Below are 15815 nucleotides of genomic sequence, written 5' to 3' on the forward strand. Positions count from 1 at the left end.
CTCAGAGCTCTAAAAGTTTTTTCGAAATTTCCGCCGCAATCGACCGTGATTACCCGTGAGTTTGCTCCACCAGCATGCCGAAGGCCGGCCGTGGCCGTGGCAGTTCGAGTGCGGCCTCGAAAAACCCGCGAAGTTCGTCTACCGGCCGAGTGCAAAAAGGTAAACAAAACAACGCCGCCGCGTCGTCCGCCATCGCGCAGGGAGCGTGTGCGCTGATGGTTTCAATCCGGAGTTATTGCACGCTAATTACCGTGTCCAGGATCGCAGCCCTATAAGAAGCAGACTCCGCTCAGGTACTTCCGGCAATCTGTCGACCGGTGGCGCATCAACATCCGCCAACATTCCCACCAGTAACAAGTTCGCGAGACTGAGTGACGAGGAAACCAACAACAACAAAACCGACGGTAGCACCACTACCGACGACGACGACGACGATGGACGTGCACGCAAAAAAGGTAGTACGACAAAAAAAGATAATTCTCCGAAGAAACGGCGACCACCTCCAATTTTTGTTTTGGATACGTTGGCGGACGATGTTGACGAGTTGCTGGAAGGCCTCCAATATAGTCTGAAAATTGGAAAATCGAAAGTACAAGTGATTACTTTCAACAAAAAGAATTTCGACCTGGTGGTGAAAGAACTGAAGTGTAGCAACTTCAAGTTCTACACATTCGATCCAGTTGAGAAGACCGCGGTTAAGGTAGTCCTGCAGGGCTACCAAGACCGCCCAATCGCCGACCTGAAGGAACACCTCTCGGGTGCCGGAATGACGCCACGGGAGATAAAAGTGCTCTCGCGCAAGACAACAGTCACAGGTACGCACACTCTGTACCTGTTGTACTTCGACCGCGGCACCGTCAAAATCCAAGACCTGCGACGGACTAAGGCGTTGGACGGTTTTTGGGTAAACTGGCGGTTTTACTCCAAAAACCCAATGGACGTAGCGCAATGCCACCGTTGCCAGAAGTTCGGCCACGGCTCGCGGAACTGTAACCTCCGCCCCGCTGCGTGAAGTGCGGTGAAACACACCTCTCGGAGAAGTGTGCACTGCCGTGCAAGGCGGACTTGGGGACAAGGCAGAGCACACCAAGGCGCGCATTAAGTGCGCCAACTGTGACGGCAACCATACCGGTAATTACCGCGGATGCGTCGCGCGCAAGGCGTACCTCGAGGAGCAGGAAAAGAGGAAGAAGAAAGCAGCAGCATCCCACCCTTCTCAGCGGAATACGAGCGCAACCGTTCCTGCAGCTGGACAGCGTACGGTTCCAGCGGGCAACTCAGCGTAGATAAAAAAAACTGTGATCTAGTTTAAGCTTTTTCTATTTCTATCCCCTTTCCTTTGCAATTTCAGTAAGTTTTTTCTAAAATTTTTCTTACTTTTGGTAATCTCTTAGTCATAAGCAATAATCGTTCCAAAATGGATTGAGATTTAACACACAGCTGAAAGGAACTCCAAAACTCTGTTATGTACTGCGAATGAACTAATTGTAACATGATTATTCACTAATAAAACCGAATTGAAATTGAAAAATAACCTTGTGAAGTAGTAGTTTTCCGGGTCAATTTCTGACTATTTTTGCATACTATTTTAAAACATCATAGTTAAACCTATTTCTGACATAAACATTAGCCAGGTCCTGATAAAGACAAAGTATGCCTCAGGATATTCAAAAAACGACAAAATTGACTTTATTGCTGTCGGCCACCATTACCAGTATCAACCACTAGTGTCTTCCTTTTAACCACAAGGACATCGCCACCCTGGGCTCCTAAGTGCTTGAGTACGGCACAGAACGACGGCGCCGGATACCCATATTTACACTTAGAATTTTTAGAGCGTTCTCTGCGGGATTCGAACCATCAACTTCTGGATTGTGAGTCCAGTGCGCGGTCCGATTGATCCACACGGACGGGATATTCAACATCGGTGAAAATTGGATGTAAAAAATCGAAATATTTTGCAATTCCCTAGATTTATCTAAACTGTAAAAAAAGTTTCTTTTAAATAAATTTTTGTTAGTACCAGGCGTCTCCATTAGTACGCAAAACACGCTCTTGCTGGAAACCTTCATATTTATACAGTAATTCCATTTGTAAAGAGTTAGTGTTAGTGGTTCGATCTTTTCTAGTTTTGAACATTTGATGGTGTACACGGATACAAGTCAAAATCGAATCGAAATCGTGGATTGTGTTCAAGAATTTGATAACCATGAAGGATGTTTTTAGTGCAAATGCAATATACGCATGGATAAATTCTTTCGTTATTCTCAAATTCATGAACAAAATTCACGATTATGTAAACTGATTTTTTTCTGTGTACTTTAAATTCCGAAATAACGCATTTTTCATCGAAAAAACACATTTTTTTAAATCTCTGCCATTTTTTGTTACGCAACTGTATATTTTTGGGACATATCATTTTGTTTTGAAATTTAATGTTCCGTTAGTGGGGCTGGAGGTGAAATTGGGTCAAAGTGATTTTTACGGTTTTTATCATTTCTCAGGTTCTTCTCCATGTAACTAAATTCTGTTGGAAGGGTTGTAAGATGACTTAGTTGTAAAAATATCGTTCCTAGAACAAATCCCGTCATTTTGGCAGCTGTCTAAAGTTGAGGTACGTTTTTGACCTAAAATGACCTCTCGAAAAATTAACATTGTTGGAATTGCTCGAAAAGTATCTGAAAAAAACCCTGATAAAACTATTGTTAACACGATTCCCTCGAACAAGAAATACTGTTGGGTGACTTGTTTTTGTTTTGTATTTGAGCATAATTTATATTTCATTTGACCCAATGTCACCCCCTCTAACGGGTGAGATTGGGTAATTTTTTAAAGGATTGGCATTTAAGGTAGAGTTTATCAAATTCCACCATACTTTGGGAAAATGTTAGTAAACTTTCTAAAAACAATTTTACGTCAAAAGATTTTCGACGTTATTAAAGTGGTTTTTTGCCTTTCTTACAAAAGAAAGGTTTAAGGTCTAAGGAAATCTTTAAAAAATCAATCGTGCACAGCGGGGAATCGTCCCAGAAAAAAATCCTTTTAGGTACTAATTTGAAGGTTTTGATGCGGTCTTTGGATTGCATTTTGGCCCGAAACCCGGAACTAAAAGCCTAATTTTTGAGAGCTCTTTTTCTGAAATACTTGTACGATGTTTGTATCCGCTCTTAAAAAAGGTGCAGGTGGTTATGTTACACATGACCAGTATGACAAAGAACTTTGCAAGATGTTTGTTGAAATTTTCGATTAGAATGTCCGGTCCAAATTTCCCCCTTATAATAACCGTCCTATCGAACTAAGGGGACGGAAATTGCAAGTGGAGCTGAAATAGAAATCGAAGTGAAATCAATTTACTTTCCTTCACCACCCGAAAGTTACCAAGATGCGGGAATTTTTTTTGCAAGGCTGTTGCAAGCAATCGGCGGCAGTAAAGGAAATTTGAACAGCAGACATTAAAAACTACCCTTACAGGGCTCTTAATGATTACGAGATAGTTATTTTAAATTTCCAGAAACAGATTTTCGCAGTGGCACAAAAAAATGTGCATCGCAGTAATCTATTTATTACTTCCTGCCTAATAAGCAATATATTTTAACTGCTTAGTTTCAGATAATGGCCAAATGCAACTTTTTATGTCCAGTATCAAAAATCAGTAAGTTTGATACCCATATTGCCCCAACTCTTACGGTCCAGCAAATGTCCCTCCATCGGAACATCCCGGGGCCTTCGGCCACTCCGGATTGTGGCCACTACTGCCAAAATGTCAAATTTCATGTCCGGTATCAAAAACCATACAGTTTGATACCCATATTGCCCCAACTCTTACGGTCCGGCAAATGTCCCTCCATCGGAACATCCCGGGGCCTTCGGCCACTCCGGATTGTGGCCACTACTGCCAAAATGTCAAATTTCATGTCCAGTATCAAAAACCATAAAGTTTGATACCCATATTGCCCCAACTCTTACGGTCCGGCAAATGTCCCCCCATCGGAACATCCGCGGGGCCTCCGGCCACTCCGGATTGTGGCCACTACTGCCGAAATGTCAAATTTCATGTCCAGTATCAAAAACCATAAAGTTTGATACCCATATTGCCCCAACTCTTACGGTCCGGCAAATGTCCCCCCATCGGAACATCCGCGGGGCCTTCGGCCACTCCGGATTGTGGCCACTACTGCCGAAATGTCAAATTTCATGTCCAGTATCAAAAACCATAAAGTTTGATACCCATATTGCCCCAACTCTTACGGTCCGGCAAATGTCCCCCATCGGAACATCCGCGGGGCCTTCGGCCACTCCGGATTGTGGCCACTACTGCCGAAATGTCAAATTTCATATCCAGTATCAAAAACCATAAAGTTTGATACCCATATTGCCCCAACTCTTACGGTCCGGCAAATGTCCCTCCATCGGAACATCCGCGGGGCCTTCGGCCACTTCTGCCAAAATGTCAAATTTCATGTCCAGTATCAAAAACCATAAAGTTTGATACCCATATTGCCCCAACTCTTACGGTCCGGCAAACGTCCCCCCATCGGAACATCCGCGGGGCCTCCGGCCACTCCGGATTGTGGCCACTACTGCCGAAATGTCAAATTTCATGTCCAGTATCAAAAACCATAAAGTTTGATACCCATATTGCCCCAACTCTTACGGTCCGGCAAATGTCCCCCCATCGGAACATCCGCGGGGCCTTCGGCCACTCCGGATTGTGGCCACTACTGCCGAAATGTCAAATTTCATGTCCAGTATCAAAAACCATAAAGTTTGATACCCATATTGCCCCAACTCTTACGGTCCGGCAAATGTCCCCCCATCGGAACATCCGCGGGGCCTTCGGCCACTCCGGATTGTGGCCACTACTGCCGAAATATCAAATCTCATGTCCAGTATCAAAAACCATAAAGTTTGATACCCATATTGCCCCAACTCTTACGGTCCGGCAAATGTCCCTCCATCGGAACATCCGCGGGGCCTTCGGCCACTCCGGATTGTGGCCACTACTGCCAAAATGTCAAATTTCATGTCCGGTATCAAAAACCATAAAGTTTGATACCCATATTGCCCCAACTCTTACGGTCCGGCAAATGTCCCTCCATCGGAACATCCGCGGGGCCTTCGGCCACTCCGGATTGTGGCCACTACTGCCGAAATGTCAAATTTCATGTCCAGTATCAAAAACCATAAAGTTTGATACCCATATTGCCCCAACTCTTACGGTCCGGCAAATGTCCCCCCATCGGAACATCCGCGGGGCCTTCGGCCACTCCGGATTGTGGCCACTACTGCCGAAATGTCAAATTTCATGTCCAGTATCAAAAACCATAAAGTTTGATACCCATATTGCCCCAACTCTTACGGTCCGGCAAATGTCCCTCCATCGGAACATCCGCGGGGCCTTCGGCCACTCCGGATTGTGGCCACTACTGCCGAAATGTCAAATTTCATATCCAGTATCAAAAACCATAAAGTTTGATACCCATATTGCCCCAACTCTTACGGTCCGGCAAATGTCCCCCCATCGGAACATCCGCGGGGCCTTCGGCCACTCCGGATTGTGGCCACTACTGCCGAAATGTCAAATTTCATGTCCAGTATCAAAAACCATGCAGTTTGATACCCATATTGCCCCAACTCTTACGGTCCGGCAAATGTCCCCCCATCGGAACATCCGCGGGGCCTCCGGCCACTCCGGATTGTGGCCACTACTGCCGAAATGTCAAATTTCATGTCCAGTATCAAAAACCATAAAGTTTGATACCCATATTGCCCCAACTCTTACGGTCCGGCAAATGTCCCTCCATCGGAACATCCGCGGGGCCTTCGGCCACTCCGGATTGTGGCCACTACTGCCGAAATGTCAAATTTCATGTCCAGTATCAAAAACCATAAAGTTTGATACCCATATTGCCCCAACTCTTACGGTCCGGCAAATGTCCCTCCATCGGAACATCCGCGGGGCCTTCGGCCACTCTGGATTGTGGCCACTACTGCCGAAATGTCAAATTTCATATCCAGTATCAAAAACCATAAAGTTTGATACCCATATTGCCCCAACTCTTACGGTCCGGCAAATGTCCCCCCATCGGAACATCCGCGGGGCCTTCGGCCACTCCGGATTGTGGCCACTACTGCCGAAATGTCAAATTTCATGTCCAGTATCAAAAACCATGCAGTTTGATACCCATATTGCCCCAACTCTTACGGTCCGGCAAACGTCCCCCCATCGGAACATCCGCGGGGCCTCCGGCCACTCCGGATTGTAGCCACTACTGCCGAAATGTCAAATTTCATGTCCAGTATCAAAAACCATAAAGTTTGATACCCATATTGCCTTAACTCTTACGGTCCGGCAAACGTCCCCCCATCGGAACATCCGCGGGGCCTCCGGCCACTCCGGATTGTGGCCACTACTGCCGAAATGTCAAATTTCATGTCCAGTATCAAAAACCATAAAGTTTGATACCCATATTGCCCCAACTCTTACGGTCCGGCAAACGTCCCCCCATCGGAACATCCGCGGGGCCTCCGGCCACTCCGGATTGTGGCCACTACTGCCGAAATGTCAAATTTCATGTCCAGTATCAAAAACCATAAAGTTTGATACCCATATTGCCCCAACTCTTACGGTCCGGCAAATGTCCCTCCATCGGAACATCCGCGGGGCCTTCGGCCACTCCGGATTGTGGCCACTACTGCCGAAATGTCAAATTTCATGTCCAGTATCAAAAACCATGCAGTTTGATACCCATATTGCCCCAACTCTTACGGTCCGGCAAATGTCCCCCCATCGGAACATCCGCGGGGCCTTCGGCCACTCCGGATTGTGGCCACTACTGCCGAAATGTCAAATTTCATGTCCAGTATCAAAAACCATAAAGTTTGATACCCATATTGCCCCAACTCTTACGGTCCGGCAAATGTCCCTCCATCGGAACATCCGCGGGGCCTTCGGCCACTCCGGATTGTGGCCACTACTGCCGAAATGTCAAATTTCATATCCAGTATCAAAAACCATAAAGTTTGATACCCATATTGCCCCAACTCTTACGGTCCGGCAAATGTCCCCCCATCGGAACATCCGCGGGGCCTTCGGCCACTCCGGATTGTGGCCACTACTGCCGAAATGTCAAATTTCATGTCCAGTATCAAAAACCATAAAGTTTGATACCCATATTGCCCCAACTCTTACGGTCCGGCAAATGTCCCTCCATCGGAACATCCGCGGGGCCTTCGGCCACTCCGGATTGTGGCCACTACTGCCGAAATGTCAAATTTCATGTCCAGTATCAAAAACCATAAAGTTTGATACCCATATTGCCCCAACTCTTACGGTCCGGCAAACGTCCCCCCATCGGAACATCCGCGGGGCCTCCGGCCACTCCGGATTGTGGCCACTACTGCCGAAATGTCAAATTTCATGTCCAGTATCAAAAACCATAAAGTTTGATACCCATATTGCCCCAACTCTTACGGTCCGGCAAATGTCCCTCCATCGGAACATCCGCGGGGCCTTCGGCCACTCCGGATTGTGGCCACTACTGCCGAAATGTCAAATTTCATGTCCAGTATCAAAAACCATAAAGTTTGATACCCATATTGCCCCAACTCTTACGGTCCGGCAAATGTCCCCCCATCGGAACATCCGCGGGGCCTTCGGCCACTCCGGATTGTGGCCACTACTGCCGAAATGTCAAATTTCATATCCAGTATCAAAAACCATAAAGTTTGATACCCATATTGCCCCAACTCTTACGGTCCGGCAAACGTCCCCCCATCGGAACATCCGCGGGGCCTCCGGCCACTCCGGATTGTGGCCACTACTGCCGAAATGTCAAATTTCATGTCCAGTATCAAAAACCATAAAGTTTGATACCCATATTGCCCCAACTCTTACGGTCCGGCAAATGTCCCTCCATCGGAACATCCGCGGGGCCTTCGGCCACTCCGGATTGTGGCCACTACTGCCGAAATGTCAAATTTCATGTCCAGTATCAAAAACCATAAAGTTTGATACCCATATTGCCCCAACTCTTACGGTCCGGCAAATGTCCCCCATCGGAACATCCGCGGGGCCTTCGGCCACTCCGGATTGTGGCCACTACTGCCGAAATGTCAAATTTCATGTCCAGTATCAAAAACCATAAAGTTTGATACCCATATTGCCCCAACTCTTACGGTCCGGCAAATGTCCCTCCATCGGAACATCCGCGGGGCCTTCGGCCACTCCGGATTGTGGCCACTACTGCCGAAATGTCAAATTTCATATCCAGTATCAAAAACCATAAAGTTTGATACCCATATTGCCCCAACTCTTACGGTCCGGCAAATGTCCCCCCATCGGAACATCCGCGGGGCCTTCGGCCACTCCGGATTGTGGCCACTACTGCCGAAATATCAAATCTCATGTCCAGTATCAAAAACCATAAAGTTTGATACCCATATTGCCCCAACTCTTACGGTCCGGCAAATGTCCCTCCATCGGAACATCCGCGGGGCCTTCGGCCACTCCGGATTGTGGCCACTACTGCCGAAATGTCAAATTTCATGTCCAGTATCAAAAACCATAAAGTTTGATACCCATATTGCCCCAACTCTTACGGTCCGGCAAATGTCCCTCCATCGGAACATCCGCGGGGCCTTCGGCCACTCCGGATTGTGGCCACTACTGCCGAAATGTCAAATTTCATGTCCAGTATCAAAAACCATAAAGTTTGATACCCATATTGCCCCAACTCTTACGGTCCGGCAAATGTCCCTCCATCGGAACATCCGCGGGGCCTTCGGCCACTCCGGATTGTGGCCACTACTGCCGAAATGTCAAATTTCATATCCAGTATCAAAAACCATAAAGTTTGATACCCATATTGCCCCAACTCTTACGGTCCGGCAAATGTCCCCCCATCGGAACATCCGCGGGGCCTTCGGCCACTCCGGATTGTGGCCACTACTGCCGAAATGTCAAATTTCATGTCCAGTATCAAAAACCATAAAGTTTGATACCCATATTGCCCCAACTCTTACGGTCCGGCAAATGTCCCTCCATCGGAACATCCGCGGGGCCTTCGGCCACTCCGGATTGTGGCCACTACTGCCGAAATGTCAAATTTCATGTCCAGTATCAAAAACCATAAAGTTTGATACCCATATTGCCCCAACTCTTACGGTCCGGCAAATGTCCCTCCATCGGAACATCCGCGTGGCCTTCGGCCACTCCGGATTGTGGCCACTACTGCCGAAATGTCAAATTTCATGTCCAGTATCAAAAACCATAAAGTTTGATACCCATATTGCCCCAACTCTTACGGTCCGGCAAATGTCCCTCCATCGGAACATCCGCGGGCCTTCGGCCACTCTGGATTGTGGCCACTACTGCCGAAATGTCAAATTTCATATCCAGTATCAAAAACCATAAAGTTTGATACCCATATTGCCCCAACTCTTACGGTCCGGCAAATGTCCCCCCATCGGAACATCCGCGGGGCCTTCGGCCACTCCGGATTGTGGCCACTACTGCCGAAATGTCAAATTTCATGTCCAGTATCAAAAACCATGCAGTTTGATACCCATATTGCCCCAACTCTTACGGTCCGGCAAACGTCCCCCCATCGGAACATCCGCGGGGCCTCCGGCCACTCCGGATTGTGGCCACTACTGCCGAAATGTCAAATTTCATGTCCAGTATCAAAAACCATAAAGTTTGATACCCATATTGCCTTAACTCTTACGGTCCGGCAAACGTCCCCCCATCGGAACATCCGCGGGGCCTCCGGCCACTCCGGATTGTGGCCACTACTGCCGAAATGTCAAATTTCATATCCAGTATCAAAAACCATAAAGTTTGATACCCATATTGCCCCAACTCTTACGGTCCGGCAAACGTCCCCCCATCGGAACATCCGCGGGGCCTCCGGCCACTCCGGATTATGGCCACTACTGCCGAAATGTCAAATTTCATGTCCAGTATCAAAAACCATAAAGTTTGATACCCATATTGCCCCAACTCTTACGGTCCGGCAAATGTCCCTCCATCGGAACATCCGCGGGGCCTTCGGCCACTCCGGATTGTGGCCACTACTGCCGAAATGTCAAATTTCATGTCCAGTATCAAAAACCATGCAGTTTGATACCCATATTGCCCCAACTCTTACGGTCCGGCAAATGTCCCCCCATCGGAACATCCGCGGGGCCTTCGGCCACTCCGGATTGTGGCCACTACTGCCGAAATGTCAAATTTCATGTCCAGTATCAAAAACCATAAAGTTTGATACCCATATTGCCCCAACTCTTACGGTCCGGCAAATGTCCCTCCATCGGAACATCCGCGGGGCCTTCGGCCACTCCGGATTGTGGCCACTACTGCCGAAATGTCAAATTTCATATCCAGTATCAAAAACCATAAAGTTTGATACCCATATTGCCCCAACTCTTACGGTCCGGCAAATGTCCCCCCATCGGAACATCCGCGGGGCCTTCGGCCACTCCGGATTGTGGCCACTACTGCCGAAATGTCAAATTTCATGTCCAGTATCAAAAACCATAAAGTTTGATACCCATATTGCCCCAACTCTTACGGTCCGGCAAATGTCCCTCCATCGGAACATCCGCGGGGCCTTCGGCCACTCCGGATTGTGGCCACTACTGCCAAAATGTCAAATTTCATGTCCAGTATCAAAAACCATAAAGTTTGATACCCATATTGCCCCAACTCTTACGGTCCGGCAAATGTCCCTCCATCGGAACATCCGCGGGGCCTTCGGCCACTCCGGATTGTGGCCACTACTGCCGAAATGTCAAATTTCATATCCAGTATCAAAAACCATAAAGTTTGATACCCATATTGCCCCAACTCTTACGGTCCGGCAAATGTCCCCCCATCGGAACATCCGCGGGGCCTTCGGCCACTCCGGATTGTGGCCACTACTGCCGAAATGTCAAATTTCATGTCCAGTATCAAAAACCATGCAGTTTGATACCCATATTGCCCCAACTCTTACGGTCCGGCAAATGTCCCTCCATCGGAACATCCGCGGGGCCTTCGGCCACTCCGGATTGTGGCCACTACTGCCAAAATGTCAAATTTCATGTCCGGTATCAAAAACCATAAAGTTTGATACCCATATTGCCCCAACTCTTACGGTCCGGCAAATGTCCCTCCATCGGAACATCCGCGGGGCCTTCGGCCACTCCGGATTGTGGCCACTACTGCCGAAATGTCAAATTTCATATCCAGTATCAAAAACCATAAAGTTTGATACCCATATTGCCCCAACTCTTACGGTCCGGCAAATGTCCCCCCATCGGAACATCCGCGGGGCCTTCGGCCACTCCGGATTGTGGCCACTACTGCCGAAATGTCAAATTTCATGTCCAGTATCAAAAACCATGCAGTTTGATACCCATATTGCCCCAACTCTTACGGTCCGGCAAATGTCCCTCCATCGGAACATCCGCGGGGCCTTCGGCCACTCCGGATTGTGGCCACTACTGCCAAAATGTCAAATTTCATGTCCGGTATCAAAAACCATAAAGTTTGATACCCATATTGCCCCAACTCTTACGGTCCGGAAAATGTCCCCCCATCGGAACATCCCTGGGGCCTCCGGCCACTCCAGTCCAGGTGGTGGCCAGTTCCAAAGATCGACTCCCGCGACTGGCATGTCTCAGCTGGTCCTTGCCTCCAAGCCATCTGCTCTCGGACCTCCAGGCCATCTGCTTCTGATGTGTTCTCGTCGACGTCCAGCAATAGAATGAATTTTCGGGACCGACCGAGCCTCGTTTTGTTGGCTCGTCGACGATCCGAAAATTATGAGGTGGAGTGGGGGTGAATTTAGATACATCAATCTCACGTCTCTTGATTGACTGATTGGGAAACGTTCGTTCATCCAACCAGCGTGCACCAAAAAGAGGGGAAATTTGCCGAGAGGGGAATTCGTCACGTAACGTTTTCGCTTCGCGAAAATTTTGGATTGACACCACGTATAGAAACCTTAGGACAAAGTTCTTTGTCAAAATTGTGTCTTCCATCGTTGGAAAACCGCTCGTAAAACCCACAATTTTTATATTGCAGATTTGTAGAGGTATTTTTTGGACTATTTTACAGATAACACAATAAAATTAAAAGAATTCAGTTTTAACCAAAAAGGCTCGTTTTTCTTCGAAAGATAAACGTATAAACTCCAGCACATTTACGCTTACGCGTTTTACGCAGCGCGTGAAAGTCTGGAGTTTTTTTTTTTTGAAAAGGTCCAATAAAAAAAATTTCCAGTTTTTGCTTTTTGGATGTTTTTGAAACCGATTTGAGTCAGGGGTATTAAAAAACACCCAAAATGCAAAAACAAAGCCTACAAAGTTTCGAAGTTTTACGTCAAATTCTCACTGGGTGGTATCATTATGTTTCTCAAAAATTAATTGCACCAATATATTTGTCAGAGTTTCATCATTTTGTAAGAAAGGCTCAATTTCACCGCTGCTGATATTAAATCGGTTTTTTTTTATTAAGAAATTACGTGAAGTGTATCGTTTTTTGACCCATAGTCACAACCATAACGGTTCTTTTTGAATCTGTATAAACCCAGAAAGGTATTTTTTTTTTCATTTGGTACAAAATTTTTCATTTTTAAATTTTGCATTTTCATCGGGCTACCTACGTTGGAGCCAGCCATAACAAAGTTTCAGTGCTCCGTATAATTTTCGAGATTTTCACGCCGCGGGTGAAGTGTTTCTTCGCGAACTTGCCGCCCGGAGATGCCCAAGCGTGGTGCTAGGCATGGCAACTCGAGTGCAGCACCGGGGACCTCGCGGAACCCGTCTCCTGGCCGGATTACTAAAAACAATCCGGCCAATAGTCAAATCAAGCCTTCCACCGCGGCGACAGCGTTGGAAGGCATTGACAAAACAAAGCTGCATCCACACTATCGCAGCCCGTACCAGCTACGTGTGAAAACAGCTAAGGTAGGCCGGCAGGCCTCCGGTGTTCCCCCCGTCACCCCCGTCCCCACACGCTACGAGTTCGAGCCGCTGAGTGGTGATGATGAGGACAATGAAGACGACTGCAGCACCAGCAGTAATGACGACGACGACGACGATCCAGCACGCGGGTCGAAGAAAACAACCAACAGCAAAACTGCGGCGAAGGGAAGAAGACCTCCGCCTATATTTGTCGTCGACACATTAGCAGATCATGTGGACGAGCTATTGGAGGGTCAAACCTACTGTTTGAAGATCGGGAAGAGGAATGTGCAGGTGATCACGTTGGAAAGGGCTAATTATGATAAAGTGTTGATGGTGACAACGTGAAGTACTTTACATTTGACTCGGCTGAAACAGTTCCGACAAAAATAGTTCTGCAAGGCTATATGGATCGGCCAGTGGACCAACTGGCTGGACACCTTGCCGACGCTAAAGTTCACCCCCGGGACATCAAGGTGCTCTCAAGAACGACCACGGTGACGGGTACTCACGTGCTGTACCTACTCTACTTCGACCGTGGTACCGTTAAGCTTCAGGACCTCCGGCGGATAAAAACGTTGGATGGCTTCTGGGTGACTTGGAGGTACTTTTCTAAGAACTCGACGGACGCAGCCCAATGCCACCGTTGCCAGCAATTCGGCCACGGCTCAAGAAACTGCAACCTCCAACCGCGCTGCGTTAAGTGCGGTGAAATGCATTTCACGGAGAAGTGCAAACTTCCCCAGAAAGCAAGGCTGAGTGAAAGCGACGCTCAGCAGCAACGGTCTCGTGTCAAGTGCGCGAACTGCGATGGCAACCATACAGCAAACTTCCGCGGCTGTGCCGCGAGAAAGGCCTACCTCGAGGAGCAGGCTAAGAAGAAAAAGAAGCATCCAGCGACCCGGCCACCTCCGAGATCAAGACCAACCGTTCCTGCAACTGGACAAGGCGCGGCCGACCGGAATATTCCAGCGTTTCCTCCCGGCTGGGGAGGTTCTTACGCAAGCGTGACCGCGGCGAGCGGTGGTACGGTTCCGGAACAAGCAGCGGTGTCCGGAGATGACCTCTTTACCCTGCCAGAGTTTTTCGCTCTCGCGGGGGAAATGTTAACCCGTTTTCGTGCCTTTTTAGAACTTTTTCCTACCTTTGATTAGCCCTTTAGTAATGAACAATTGTGTCACTAGACAAATTATATCAACACATAGCTGAAAGGACCTCCAAAACTCTATTATGCTTAATAGTTAAACACATTGTAAATTGATTATCTACTGAATAAAAACTGAATTGAATTGAAAAAAATAAATTTTGCATTTTTTGTAACTTTGCATTGTTATTTTTTAGAGTGCAATTATGTTTAACAAAGTTGTAGAGCAGACAACTACAATAAATAATGATGTATAAACATTGGGTGACTGAAGGGTTTGCTTGTAACTATCACGAGTTATCGCGAATTTACAAAAAAAAAAGGTTTTGAAAGAGTAACTTTTTGCGCTTCCTTTTGTTCCGTCTTCAAACCCCTTATAATTTCACATTAAAACTTTTGTACTACTTTGCAGAACATTTCTACACTCTAAAAAAATAACTCTACAAAATACGAAATTTCAAAATAAAAAAAAGGTCTGAATGAAAAAATTAATTATAACCAAGAGTGGTTATTGTCGATTCGAAAAGGACATTAAATTTCCCATAAAATGAAATGTCTCATTTATTTTTACAACGAAAAATTGCAGAGTTTTTGGTACTATATTTGTGTACTTTTTTCGATGAAAAATACGTTTTTCCTGAATTCTAAGTGCGGCATCAAATCGGCATCCAATTTCATATCATATCCAAAAAAATCAAAATCAAACCATCCACACATTAACGACCCCCGGGTCTTTTGTGGTCTCTATTGCAAGTTTCTGCTCGAACCTAGGAGTCCAAAGGCTTGAATGGGGAGAGCACCCAAACCTCTGTCTACTCCAAGGAACCTTCCACCCCGGTGTTTGAACTGGCGACCTTCAGATTGCGAGTCCAACCGCCGCCAGCGATTCCACCGGAGTAGGCTTGGTTTGGTGTGTTGTTTGTACTTATGGCACGGAGACGACTCCTACACCTGGAATGACTTAACGGCCTAACAACTAAGGCCGGGACCGACATTTTTACTTCCTCATCCGATGGAAGGTTGTAGCAGATGGGAATCGAACCCAGAATCATCCGCTTGCAAAGCGGACAGCGTAACCATTCGGCCACGCACTGCACGCATATCATATCCCTTTGAAACCAAATTTCCTTATCGAGCGAGAATTCCCGGGAAAAATTTCCCGGAAAATCGACAATTTTTGGACCTCTCGTTTCCCGGAAAATTTGGTTGAGAGTCCCGGGAAATTGTATACTTATAAATATCGAAGCAAAGTTTTATAAACTAATCAGAAAAACATTCGAAAAATTCGAAATGGTTTAAAACATTGGAGGTTAACTTGTCGAATGTTCAAATAACTAAAGAGAAGCCCCAAGAATTTAAACCCTCAATTTTACCTTAAAGCATACTGAGCAGTTACAGCTTTTTTTTATTATTATTATTTGTAATAGGAATAACCCTTTTCTAAAAGTTCAATTTCCATATCCTCTCTCGAGCATAGCAATTTCATTTTTGATGTCAATAAGTCATGTGGTGTTTCGCATCAACCTCAATATTAGAATATATATTGTGAGAAAAATCTCTGGCAATTTGTAAAGATGGCCTTAATGCAGGGGTGCTCAAAGTTTTTGGAAGCCGGGCCAATTTTGAAGCTCAAATGAGTTTGCGGGCCAAATTCATAAAATAGGTTATTTAATAACATTAAATTATGTTTATTTAAAAGACTAAAAAAACAGTTTTCTAT

The 15815-nt window shown here is 46.6% G+C and overlaps 1 protein-coding gene across 1 annotated transcript in view; it reads left to right on the forward strand.

Moving 5' to 3' along the window:
- Positions 1-15815, forward strand: part of LOC6035933 — a 52482-nt gene that overhangs the window by 1665 nt on the left and 35002 nt on the right. The window lies entirely within an intron of this gene.

The sequence above is a fragment of the Culex quinquefasciatus genome, chromosome 2 (assembly GCF_015732765.1).
Source record: "Culex quinquefasciatus strain JHB chromosome 2, VPISU_Cqui_1.0_pri_paternal, whole genome shotgun sequence".
Taxonomy (NCBI): domain Eukaryota; kingdom Metazoa; phylum Arthropoda; class Insecta; order Diptera; family Culicidae; genus Culex; species Culex quinquefasciatus.